Below are 12,844 nucleotides of genomic sequence, written 5' to 3'. Positions count from 1 at the left end.
CTCCTAAACTAGAAATCACAGCTGAGTGCCATTTGCAAATGTGCTGCTAATGGAGCCTGTCCCTCTCTCAGTGCATCAGTTTGAACTCCCAGTCCACTGTTGTGACCAATTGTGCACACACACATATATGGGGATATCACTCATTGTCCTGTACTTGGTATGCTGAAACCCTTTAGGAGTATCAGAGACTTCAGTATGTAGTTTGTAGGGCTCATGTGTTTCCCGGCAGTATTGGCTTTCAGTGTTTTATAATGTCAGCCTAGCACCGTTTCTGTGGAAGTGAGGCTGTGAACCTCATCAGGAGCCAGTGTTGTCCTGCAGAACAAAGGGAAAGACTTTTTTTGTGCTGTGGTGTAGTCACTGCCTGAGTATCCTGTCTGTTGTAGACAGGAACAACTTGCTGGTGTTGGAGGGGAGGTCAGGGAGCTGGGAGTGCCACTCAAGTCTTTGTTACCTGATCCGATGGCTTAAGACAGCCAGGACTCAAAAGAAACACCTTTATAACTGAGGAGAAAGCTTGGGGAACACGGGTTGTTGTGCTGGGAAACTGGTGTTTGGGGAATTTGGAGATGGGGTATTATTCCCACAATTGGAGCCTGCTCAGTTTGTCAGGAACAGTCAGGGGTGGTGATGTATCAATGACCAGCTTATGAGGAGCAGCTCTGGGGAGAGGCAGTTAGAAATGCTTCTGTACAGCAGGGCTGCCTCAGCAGCTCTAGGATTTCCCAAAGTGCACCTTAGCGAAGCCTTTGGACTTGGCTAGCCCTGGTTTGGTCCATGCCAACCTCAGGAATTGTCACGGCAAAGCCAGGCCAACAAAAAGATCAGCAAAATGCTCCATCTAGTCCTTGTTCTCACTAAATGGGAGACTTCTTCATGACTGAATTCTGAACTCTGTTGCCATGGACAAGTGTCACACAACACTGGCAACTGATGAAACTGCTGCAAAGCCTTCAGGTTGATAACAAATACTGGAGTCAGTGGCCCACACTTAAAAGTACTTGTTTTTCATCCAGAAAATCCAATTTTTCAAGCCCAGTGGAAAGGAACTATTCCCCTAAACAACTCCAGGTACAGCTCTGGATGTCTTGCTCCTTACTGGCTCTCTGTGCCTTGTGGGTTTCTAATCTGCTGAATTCTCCTGGGAAATGAGGGTGAGGTTCAGTGATGAGCTGTGGCAATCATTGCTTAGTGGCCAGTCTGCCTAAAAGCTGTCATCTCCTGGGCCAGTGTCACCAGGGCTCTGGATGACCCCAGGGAGTCTCAGAGGGCAGCTGAGAATGTTCCAGTCTTTTTCTCTGCAGTCTGTGCTATCCGGAAAATTCTTCACATAGACAGGGAGGAGGGAGTACTGCCTTGTACAGGGATTACCTGGAACTGCCTCGCTCATCTATCAAATGGGTTTAGCTCCAGGCCAGAACACTCCCACTGTCTCATCTCACATCCTCAGCACCATATTCTCCATGGATATACCAGATATATATAGATACAGATATATATACAGATATTGCTGTGTCTTGGCTTTCCCCTCTGTCCTGGCTTGTCATTCAAGTGGCACTGATTATCCCTAAACCGAATCTGTTTGTTACTGGCTGTAACCAGTGATTAGAATTCTTGGAAAATATTGCTGTTTTCCTGAAAATAAAGCTAGTGCTGGGCAGAACTTAACTAATGCAAACCTGAGAAATTGTGGATGGATTTCATATTCCCAAAGGGTGAAACAGTTGACAAAGCATGGCAACTGACAAACAGCAACACAAGTAATTTCTGGCATTCATATGAGGCCAAGGAGGATACATGCTGCTCAGAAACCAAGTGGACAATGAAGCATTTGGCTATGACAGAGCAATAACATCCAGGCTGTCCTGGAGTTCAGAAGGCATTTGCAGTGTTACAGAGCTGCAGTGGTGGTTTGGTGCACATGGATGCTTATGTGTGTGTGTGTCCTAAAAGAAAATGAGTCTCCAGTTATTGAAGCTTCAAAATGCCAAAAATTATTAGCTTGTGTTGGGACTTAGTTTTAAGGTGCTCTTTAAGAAGTATAGATAAACATGAATTTTAAACCAATCTAAACTTCAGCACTGGAGCTCACTGTTTGACCTGTAACAAGGTTCTGTGACCCATCAAGGCTCATCTTCATCAGGTGATTTGCTTTCTGTAATTAAACCTTATGATGGCCTTGCTGACTTCCCATATTTTATATACAGCTTGGAGGCTTGTTTGATCCTCTCTTAGAGTCCAGCTTTTCTCACAGCAGTCCTGAAAGTAAAAGCTGCACTTGAGGTTGTGGGGGGATAGAATGTAGGAGAATAGTGCAGAAGGCAATCTCACAGCTGAGGAGTTGCAGCTGTACCAATCCCCAAAATCAGGAACAGGCCTGCCCTTAGCAGGCCACAGCTGTGCCCAAGAAGAAGAAGAGTGCTACAAAAGTGTGGGTGAGCTGGCTGAGGGGAGGGCTGTGGTTTGGTGGCTGTGCTGTGAGGAAGGAGGAGTCAGTGCTGCAAGGAGATGCCCATGAGACATCACCGAGAAGGCATGGGAGCTTTGTGATAAGATATCAACAGAGGTCCTTGAAATAACAGGTATTAGAGAACTTTGTTATTTTAATTAATGTGCACAAGGTTGCACAGTGGATGAGATCTGTTCAGCACAGGAACTTACTGGAAATACTGAGAGTGAGAGTTCATATTTAATAAGCAAGTTCAAAAAATTTGGGCTTTGTTTAAAACATTTCAGCTGCTGCTGTGTCTGGTGCTTTTTGTATAACAAAATGACACCGTGACTTTACAGCAATTAATAAACTCCTTGTTTTGATACTTGCTGCTGCTTCAGTGGGAGCTGCTTTGCAACGTCAGGCAGCTGGTACAGCCTGAGCTTTTGCCTCTCAAGGATAATATGTCACCTTTGTCAGATGTTGCCTCTTTTGGTCCTCAGTCTGTTCCATAAATGCTTGGAAGTTCAGCTGTCTTTTGTGGATTTCTTTCTTTCTTTGCTTTTTGTCCCTGCTGCTTCTGTTTGTTAGAGTTAATTGTTCTAAGACCAGAGGAGACACTTTATTGTGGAGAAGATGAATAACAGAAGCAACCAGGACATCCTGTCTTCTACAAAAACTTGAGGACCCCCTTTGTGAAACCTAACATCAGTTTTAAAAAAAGAAATTACTTGCCTTTTCATTTTGTTCTTCAAGTATTTTATACCTTGATGTTCTCTGCTATGGGCAGTGTTTTGTATTCTGTTTGCTGAGCTGGTGAAGTCTGAATGTTTCATAAAAGCCTCTTTGGGGAGAAAGAACCAAGCAATTTCCCCTTCATGCAAGCAGCAGGACTATTAGGGCTTCATAACTTACTCCTAGAGGCAGGAGCCAGAGAAAAGGAAGGTGAGCCAGACTTTCAGAATTAGGGAGAAAAATCCCCCACAAGCAGCAATTTATTGCTTTAGCTCTAAGCTAATTTACTGAGTCATTCTTGTGTGGTTGGAAGGTTTTGTGTTCTCATGTTGCACAGTGATTCCAAAGTTCTGAGGCCATCATAAAAGTGGAGACCTGGAAGGAAATGCAGAGAGACAGGCGTGGGCAGCAATCCTGCTGTCTCTCCTTGGACACCCCTGCCTGGCTTCCAGGGCTGGAATTTTAGTCAGGGTAAGCACATTAGATTAGCTATCTGTCAGCTTGGTTTCCTGTTATTTACAGCTTGCTCTTATGAATTTAACATAGTTGAAGATACAGTGAGACCACACCAAGAAAAGCATTTAACACCAAAATGCTGCTTATGGCTCCAAGCTCCTGAGAAGCAAACTGCAGAAGAATATTCTGACAACTAACAGTGTAATTACATGCTTGGTCTGGTCCCCTGGGCTCACCTCGTGGCTGCCATTGCTAGAAGAGTCTTTGGCTGCTTCTCCAAGAGTTAAAATGCAGTGTTTGTTGCCTGCCCTCCTTTTGAGGCAGTAACCCAGACTGCAGGTGCTGTTCCATATCCAGCCAGCGAGAGCAGGCACAGCACACACCGGGCTACAAGGGGCTCGCAGGGGGAGCTAAAGATGGCAAGCATTTGCTCCCCCTCCTGATGGATCAGGCTCTGCCTGTTGGCATCCTGCTGGCTCCCTCCCTGCAGTGAGCAGCGGCACAGGACAGGGAGTGTGCTTTGTGCCCCACAGTGAGAGCCTGCTGTGCCACGTGCTTGTGGGGCTGGCACGGCTTTGGGCTCAGATGGGTTGGAGTTCAGTCATCAATCCTCTTTCCCAGGACTTCAGTAACCAGCATGCCCCCTTGGTGAAATCTTAACCTCACACAGCTGCCTTGCTGATTCTGCCTGCTGCTTGGAGAAGGGTCCACATCAGTGTTGGCTTTGAATACTCAGGTACTGCCTGAAGGGCCATCCAGGAGGTGTTTGTATCCCCCTAGGAGCTGATGGGGACTTCTCTGCACTGTGGACCTCTGGAGATTCACTTAGCAGCTAACTCATTAACTAATGAACTCTTAAATTCAGTGTAGATGGTATCAATAATTACTCAGTCAGTTCTGCCTAGCACACATCTCTATGCTGCTGAGATAAAACATGCAATCAAACAAAAACCCCAGACTCAACAGTGTACCTGGGTGGTATTTGCCATCAGCGGTGTTACTGAAGCTGGTGAGACTGTCAGCAACCCCATGCTAAGAAATTTGTTCTACCATAGGACAGCAGTAGCTAAAATAACCCAGCCATACAGAGAGCCCCAGGACTTTATTAGCTTTGAAAGTGGACAAATATGCAATAAAAGAAGGTTTCTGCCACAATAAACTGTGATCATGGAATGACACGCAAGAGTTAAAAGTTGGGAAGATCAGATCTGAGGAATTGAAGATTTTTTTTTTCCTTTTTTTTTCTTTTATTTTTCTGGAAATATCTTAAGTTCTTGCAGCTCTAGGTGGAGGCAACTCTTTTCAATACTGTTGAAAATGAATAGGTACAAATCTTCATGTACTATTTTAATTCCCCCCCCTTTGTTTTCTTTTGCCTCTTTATTTCTTACATCTCAGAAAAATTTATACAGCAATTTGCTAATTAGCTCTAGAAATTGATAGCAATGAGCAAATTGTATTCAATAATGCCAGTTTTAGTGCAGTGTGACACAACTGTGCAAGTCTCAAATTCCCTATTTCCAGGTTACTTCCTTAGTTTTGGTCTACAAGAAGCCAGATTATTTATATGTCTGTATAACATGTTCTGCATTTGTAGACAGCCAGGCAGCATGTTTTCCTTGTAGAACCAATTTGTGCACAGGGCTTCTTGCCAAGCAAACAGCTTTCCTGACATTTAGTGACTCTCTGAGTTCAACTCAGCTCAAAACCCATTTGCAGAGGACCTGTTAGCTGGGTGGAACATCTCTGAGGAACTTTGCTGACCCCGTGCTGGGGACAATAATCACAGAGAGTGGCTTGCTGGTGTGGAGAAGGAGAAAGAAAAACCCAACATGACCCATCTGGTTGTGCTCCACTTGAAACAGACATTTAAAATAGACACTTTCTCTCAAAAGGAAATTTTAATCAATACCTTCAGAAAAATCTCTTGGCTTTGCCCTGCTCCCTTCTTGTAGGGGATAATGCTGTGCAGAGATCTAGAGGAATTTTTGGAGCCTGCTCTCCTAGCTTTAATCATCTTGTAAAATTCCACATAGACACATCATTTGGGGTTTTTTTCAAGTCTATATCTTATTCTAGAAGTAGGTAATCTTTGAATCTCTGTATCTCAGCCTCAGCTGGAAAAATAGTTCACTTTATGTATGTTCTGATTGTTAGGAATGAAAGCTCTATTTCAGAGTGGCTGCAGGAATTGTAACTCTTCAGCTGTGCTGGTAAGAATGTACAGCCAAAAAAACGAGATACGGGATCTTCTGCTGGACTACTTCTGAGTTGATCTGGGATGACAGAACCTATTTCAGGCCAACAGTTATTCTGAGGTTTCCATGGAGATTCATGATGTCACAGGAGCAACATCTGAGTGCAGATTGCTGGAAAACAAGGCTGTAATGTTGTAGTTTGCATTTTTGTAAACTCACAGAGCAGCAGAGCCCCGTTTTCTCAATGGGTTGCAGTTTGCTGTGATTTGTGCTGAGTGTGAGCTGAAGCCGTGCTTGCAGTGTGGTGTCAGGGATGGTTTCAGGGCTGCTTGTGCACAGCCTGCTAACAGCTCCTGCTGCTGTCCTCACCTGCATGTTGTAGGCTTCCTTGTGCTGCTTTATTCAACCCTGGCATTTTCTGTCTGCTCTCACTTGCCTTAAGGGGGATGCCCAGGTTTGCTTGTGAGGGTATTTGCAGTGGATGAGTATGAAAACTGGAATAAGTTACAGCTCTGCTGAGTTTTCTGAAATGTAGGAGCTGCCACAAAGGACAGCAGGGGGAATACAGTGGGGAACTGGCAAAGCAGGAAAATACAGAAGGTTAACAGAGGCATAATTTAAAGCTAAACTTTGGCCCTTAGGAGTTTGAAAATTGTTACCATTACTTGCAGTTTTATAGAGACTAAAACTCCACTGCAGAGAGATTGCTACCCAAGGACCTGGATGTGTTAATAATGAAGGCATTGTGTGTTTGCACAGGGCTGTTGCAGTGCTAGGAATAGTGTTAGGAGACCCAAAGGTGCCTGGATACTGTAGGAGGATAGAATATAAGAAAATAAAGGTAGTGCAGAAAGTAATCTCACCCCTAATGAGTTGCAGCTGGGCCAATTAGCAGAGATTAGGAGCAGGCCTGACTTTAACAGGCCACAGGTGTAACCAGTGAGAAGATGATGCTATAAAGAGTGGGGTGGTGGTGAGAAGGGAACTGGAGTCAGGTGGCTGCTGTGTGAAGGAGAAAGTCAGTGCTCTGAGGAGCTGCTCATGAGGAACACCAAGCAGGTATGGAACTCTTGTGATAAGGAGACAACAGCATGGCACCCCTGCAGTAAGATGACAACAGGATGCCACTGAAATTCCACAGCTTTGCAGCAATTCCTGACTGGGAAGCAGGCTCTGCAAGCACTGCTGCTTCCCTGTTATTACCTGGTGTGTGTTTTAGTTCACAACTGTGGTTTTGCTATTCATTGTTTAAGGGATCCTTACAAGATGTTTGCCAAAATAGAGGCCAAGAAGCAGTACTTGAATTTGGCAGAGTGTGGGGGAATAAAGACTTTTTCAAAATAAGGTAAATGGAGGGCAAAAGTTTAAAGATTTTTCTGCATAAGTTGAATTCAGTTTTAGGACTAAAGCTCTTGGTGCCTCTGTAGAAGCAGCTGCCTGTAGAAAGGAGCTCTTGTTTATTGAAGAACAGTCAGAAGAAGAGTAATGATGGTAAACAATGTCAAGTCTCTGCATCCCCTGGCTTTGTCAGGAGATTAAGCAGAAAGCAGCCTTTTCTGGAGCATCTACTGTGCTTCAGTCAGCAAACTTGGCTCTTGTTTCTTAACTGTAATTGTAACAGAAACAGCTTTTGTATAGAGGGAATGCCAGACTATGAAAACTCGCTTTTCTGACTTGCACAAGTTATCAGAATGTACTCACATTTCAGAGAACTTTGGGGTTTTTTAGAAAGCAAGGCACCTCTGAGCTCGGATCCTTTCATGTCTGAGTTCAGCAGGAAAGGAGTTCTTTTTTCCCCCAGGCCAGTTTCTGAATTCCTGAAATGCAAAGCTTTTGCAGCAAGAGAATGGCCTACTCTGATACAGGACTGACAGCTCCTCCTGAAAATCAGGACAAGTTAATACATCCCACATGTTCCCTGCCCCAGTTCTGCAAATTGATTATTTTGAAAAGCTAAGTAAGCCTATCTTTATTTTGCAGGAAATGTTTGGTGCCATTAGGCAGTAAGGCTGTTGAAAAGAACAAAGCTGGAACAGCTTTTGATAATGTCCTCAGAGAAATGGCCAATTGCTGTACAAGTGATACAAACAGGACTGTTTGTTCTCACTGGGTGCTGGGCACTTGAAAGTTCACACACTTCATCATGAGCCTGAAAAGGAGTGAAATTCTTTTGAAGTCTTAATATTGGGCCAGTTTGCAGATGTAGCCCTGTGCCAGTGACCTGCCCCTGTGTGACTGTCCTGCAGTAATGCTGCTCTCAGTGCTTGGTGATCTCCTGGAGGGTGGCAGCTCTTGTGCTTTGCTTGGTTTCAGAAAAGGGGAATCTTTGTTATGGGATTATGTCCTATGAAGCAACAGAGTGTTTCTGCAGGTCTGGGCATAGCAGGTTAGCAAGTTTCATACACGGATAGCAGGAGTCACTGAGTGTGGGAAGTGAGGCCTGGGTGTAACAACTGCAGGCTGTGATCCTGCTCTTGCTGTTTCCTGGGAGAGATTAGGGTTTAATGACGTGTTCTGCAGTCCATAGCAGTGCTGTGGCACCTTTGTGTTTGTTAAATGGACACAGAGAGCTGAGAGTAGAGGGAAGTTAGTGAGAAATATTATTGTTCCATATGTTTTTAAGCACATTCCTTCAGGAGAATAATCTTTCACATCTACTGAGTCATGCACATGGTTGCATAATTGATTGATGTGTTGTATGCAAGTATCCTGCCATCCATCTAAATTTCTCCCTTCAAACAATGCCTTTTGACTGGGTTCTGTTACTTTCTAACCATGTTTGGCAATGTTTTGGTATGCTGAGTTTACTTGACCAAATACAAAGTTTACTTAACCAAATAGAAAGTAACGGCCTGACAAACACAGAGATAAGAATCATGAGCTTGCAGCAGTGCATAACATCTTTCTTAATATTGCTGGGGGATTTCGTACTTTGCTGTAGAAAAAAGAGCAGTCAGATGTCTGCTTCTACCTCCTTATCTTCTGCTGACCTGTCACCCCTTCTCTTTGCCCGTTGTGCCAGTGGTTTTGGGAATGAAAGAGCCTTTTGTGGGTACAGGCCCACCTGTGGACTCTTCACTTGTGGGAAGCACCAACCACTGTTGGGAGCAGCTGATCTTGGGCAGAGAGAGAAGAAAAGAGAGGGAACCCTGTGCCCAGGTCACACTGAACAAACCCTGCAATGGTGCCTCTGATTTCTCTTTCCCCCAGAATGGAAAGGGAGATGCACAAACTACAAAGGAGAATCAGACCGCTTGCCATGAGACTGTAGCTGTGTCACATCTTGGCTGGAAGGAATAACTGGACTAGGAATGAAGGCTGACACTTCTGCTGGCGGATGTGTCACCGTGTGGGGCTCATCACTTCAGTTTTTCACTGCAGGGACATTGTCCTGGTTGTGACATGGGAGGAATTTAGGGAAGTGATCCAGAAGCTTTTTGTGTAGCTGGCAGTCTGTGGAACCACTGGGAAGCTGGACACACCTCTGTGAAACACACGTTAGAGACAAAAGAGTGTTAGATAAGTCTCCATAACATTAACAAGAGGGACTTCTCTCCCCAATAAACTAAAGAAAAACTATTTTAGAGGTGGTAAGCCAACTGGAAACTTTAGGTTTTGTTTCTTTACATTTGCTTCTGCATGGGAAAAACCCCCAAAGTTAGTAAAAAAGTGACTGCTATAATTCTCTCCATGTTAAGGGCCTTGAAGGTGCTCCATATGCAGACAGAAAGGTCTCTGGAGAGGGAGATGTCTGGGGGGAGAGCACCAGGGGCTTATGCACACAAAGCTGCAGAAGAGGAGAAAAGAGCTGCCTTACCTCGTGCTGCTTAATAATAATGACTGGAAATTAGTTTTCCACGAGTTGGATTGCTGGTTAATCACAGAGGAGTCCCAGCAGCTAAGCCAGAACATTCTTGTGTGCATCTGGTTTTGATGCTCTGGAGAATTGCTTCTCTCTTCCCTGGGACTGTGGGGGGTGGCTGCAAATGTTGTCAGAAAGATCAGAAGATCAAGGGGGAAAAAAATCTCTAGCTTCAACTTTGCTATTTCTGTGTCAGTCCTAAGACCATGGCTCTGTGTCCAAAGCTTATCTGCTTTTCTTTTCAGCTCTTCTCATTTAGTTACTGGGTGATTAATAACTTGTAATTAAGCTTGTCTCACCTAAGGTGCTGTACTATAAGTGAACTTTATCCATAAAATCTGGAACTTTAAAAGCTGGTAGAAATATATAGCTTTTTTTCTGTCTGCAGTGCATGTTTTTTTTTTATTTATTTAAAGTCCCTATGTAGGCTTTTTTTTTTTTTAACTGTATGGGAAAACTGAAGAAAACAACAGGGCCACATGAGGGAATTCCATATTTGCTTTTGGCATTTAATTTCCATAAAGAGGAGGATCCTGTTGACTCATAACATTTATTTTTTTTTTCTTTTCCAACTTGCAAATGTTATGAAAGCATTAAAAGTTAGTTCCTTGTTGTCAGGGTTCCAAGATAGATGTTTGCATAGTAGATTAGATGTAATATTTGTGGAGCTTTGAAAACAGCTTTTGGTTTGGTGTTTCATTAGCAGGATATGAAGCTGTATCATCATAAAGGGCATTAATTCTCCAATGCATGTTTCCTATACAAAATTGATGAGATTATAGAGAGATAATGTACCATAGTGACTGCAGAGCCATGGGCAGATGATTAGTGGTGTAAAGCAGAGGAATGTGCAGGTTTAACTTGTTATCCCTGTTAAATATGGTTCATTGTGCCTCAAATCTTGCCACGTTTTTATAGTGGCAAATCTTGGAATGGGATGGCTTAAAACTGGAGAATTGGAGTTTGGGAAGATAAAACACCATACACATGTGGAAGGGTTATTTCAAAATAAAGCCCTGACCTGTGCTATCTGAAAACCTGTATAGATAACATCCACCTGTTGCAGGAAATGCCCTCTCAGCATCCCCCGAGCCCCGGTGCTGCCCCGTGGCACTGAAAGCTTTGCCTGCCCTGCTGCCTGGGCTGGTCCCAGTGGATAAACCAGGAGTGATCCCTGCTTTCCTACAGGCCGTTGGACTGAGGGCTGCATTCCTTGCCTCTCCTGATCCAGCTCTGCAGTCCGCTTCAATGGGACACTGATGAGACTCTTTGTGAGGAAATTACATATTGAACTGTCAGATTGCAGAGATGGAGCTATTTCCAGCCGTCCCACTGCCCGTCCTTGTGCAGCTAAAAGTGGCATGTCTTGCCCCAGCCACAGGGATGGCAGTCGGGCCACGCTGTCCTGCCCCTGCAACACTGTACTGCTGGAATTCCTTTAAATACTCTTCAGCACAGAGCTCATGTAAATGAGCTAATTACCAGCCTCTGCCCGGGCTTCCATGAGTGCTGAGGAGTGGAACAGAACGATTTAATTTCCCTAATATATTCTCTTGGCACTTTTGCATGCGGAATATGTTGCTCTAAAGCATCCCCTGATACCAGATCCTTGGCTGTGCTCCAGGAGGAGTTCAAGTTAAAAGCATTCAGTGTAATTCCAGGGTTGGCAAACCTCGAGTTGTCACCTTCCCTGCTTCCTATAATTCTGCCGTCTGTAATGCGGGCTTTCCTGCTCTCTCGCAGAAGATGATCTTGCATAAGTGTTTAAACTGTGAATCAGGGATTACAGCTGGTGCTGCTTATGCATATGGTATTCTCTTGGGAGAGTAATTAAGCTGAGGTGAAGTGATCACATGAATCTTAATATTTGCAAATTCATTACACTTAGAAAAGGACTGTAGAGTTCTCGGTTACATTGGCAAATGAGTGTGATTGCCTCCCACTGTAATTTTCATCTTTGCCTTGTGCTTACTCTGAAATGTTTGCTGCTGTCAGAGGCAGGAGTGGTGTATTTTAATTCCCCATTGAAATTCTTGTGGAAGAGTCTGTGTGGAGGGTACAGGAACATTTTGACTGGCTGAGTGTAAATTATTTAAATCCCAAAAAGTTTTGGGATGTGGCCAGATTGAAGCTAACAGGAAAAGGAATTTAGTCGAGGTCCTGTTTTTCCTCAGCAGTTGGGTCCAAATCCTGGAAACACTCTCAGTATGTGTTCACTCATTAATTTTACTGCAACTATCAAATAAATCTAAATATAGACATAAGTACTGGCAGGTATTAGCCAGCTAGTTCTGTTAATTGAAACATGCTGATGTCACTGAAGGTTCCTTTGATGGTAGCTGCATTCCTTGGCTGTGTAGATACCATTAAAAAACAAAACATGTTTTAATCCTCAGACAGGAGGAGTAGTGTCTACACGTTATTTATACAAGCCTTGGCAATCCAGAGGAAGTGGTAGATCTGCTAATTATGTGTTGTTGATTGCCTGTCTCTCATCTTACTGCAGTGTTCCAATGGCCGGAGAGATCCCAATTTCCAGCTGAGAAAAGGGATTTCATTCTCCTGATGCTTGGTGGTCAGACAGTAGTGCTTGCTCCCTGTGGGATGGCAGTGACAGAGCAGAGGTGTGCACTGGCAGGTCGATGGTCAGTGTGTGCAGGTGGCAGTGACAGAGCAGAGGTGTGCACTGGCAGGTCGATGGTCAGTGTGTGCAGGTGGCAGTGACAGAGCAGAGGTGTGCACTGGCAGGTCGATGGTCAGTGTGTGCAGGTGGCAGTGACAGAGCAGAGGTGTGCACTGGAAGGTTGGAGGTCAGTGTGTGCAGGTGGCAGTGACAGCAGAGGTGTGCACTGGCAGGTTGGAGGTCAGTGTGTGCAGGTGGCAGTGACAGAGCAGAGGTGTGCACTGGAAGGTTGGAGGTCAGTGTGTGCAGGTGGCAGTGACAGAGCAGAGGTGTGCACTGGCAGGTTGGAGGTCAGTGTGTGCAGGTGGCAGTGACAGAGCAGAGGTGTGCACTGGCAGCTCTGGGGTCAGTGTGTGCAGATGGCAGTGACAGAGCAGAGGTGTGCACTGGCAGCTCTGGGGTCAGTGTGTGCAGGTGGCAGTGACAGAGCAGAGGTGTGCACTGGCAGCTCTGGGGTCAGTGTGTGCAGGTGGCAGTGA

The 12,844-nt window shown here is 44.7% G+C and overlaps 1 protein-coding gene across 7 annotated transcripts in view; it reads left to right on the top strand.

Moving 5' to 3' along the window:
* PLCB4 (phospholipase C beta 4) overlaps positions 1 to 12,844 on the top strand; it is a 173,529-nt gene that overhangs the window by 64,467 nt on the left and 96,218 nt on the right. The gene's annotated exons all lie outside the window — the stretch shown is intronic.

This window comes from Zonotrichia albicollis, chromosome 3 (genome assembly GCF_047830755.1).
Source record: "Zonotrichia albicollis isolate bZonAlb1 chromosome 3, bZonAlb1.hap1, whole genome shotgun sequence".
Taxonomy (NCBI): Eukaryota; Metazoa; Chordata; class Aves; order Passeriformes; family Passerellidae; genus Zonotrichia; species Zonotrichia albicollis.
The sequence above is the reverse complement of the archived record's forward strand: the minus strand, read 5'-3'. Positions and strand labels throughout refer to the sequence as shown.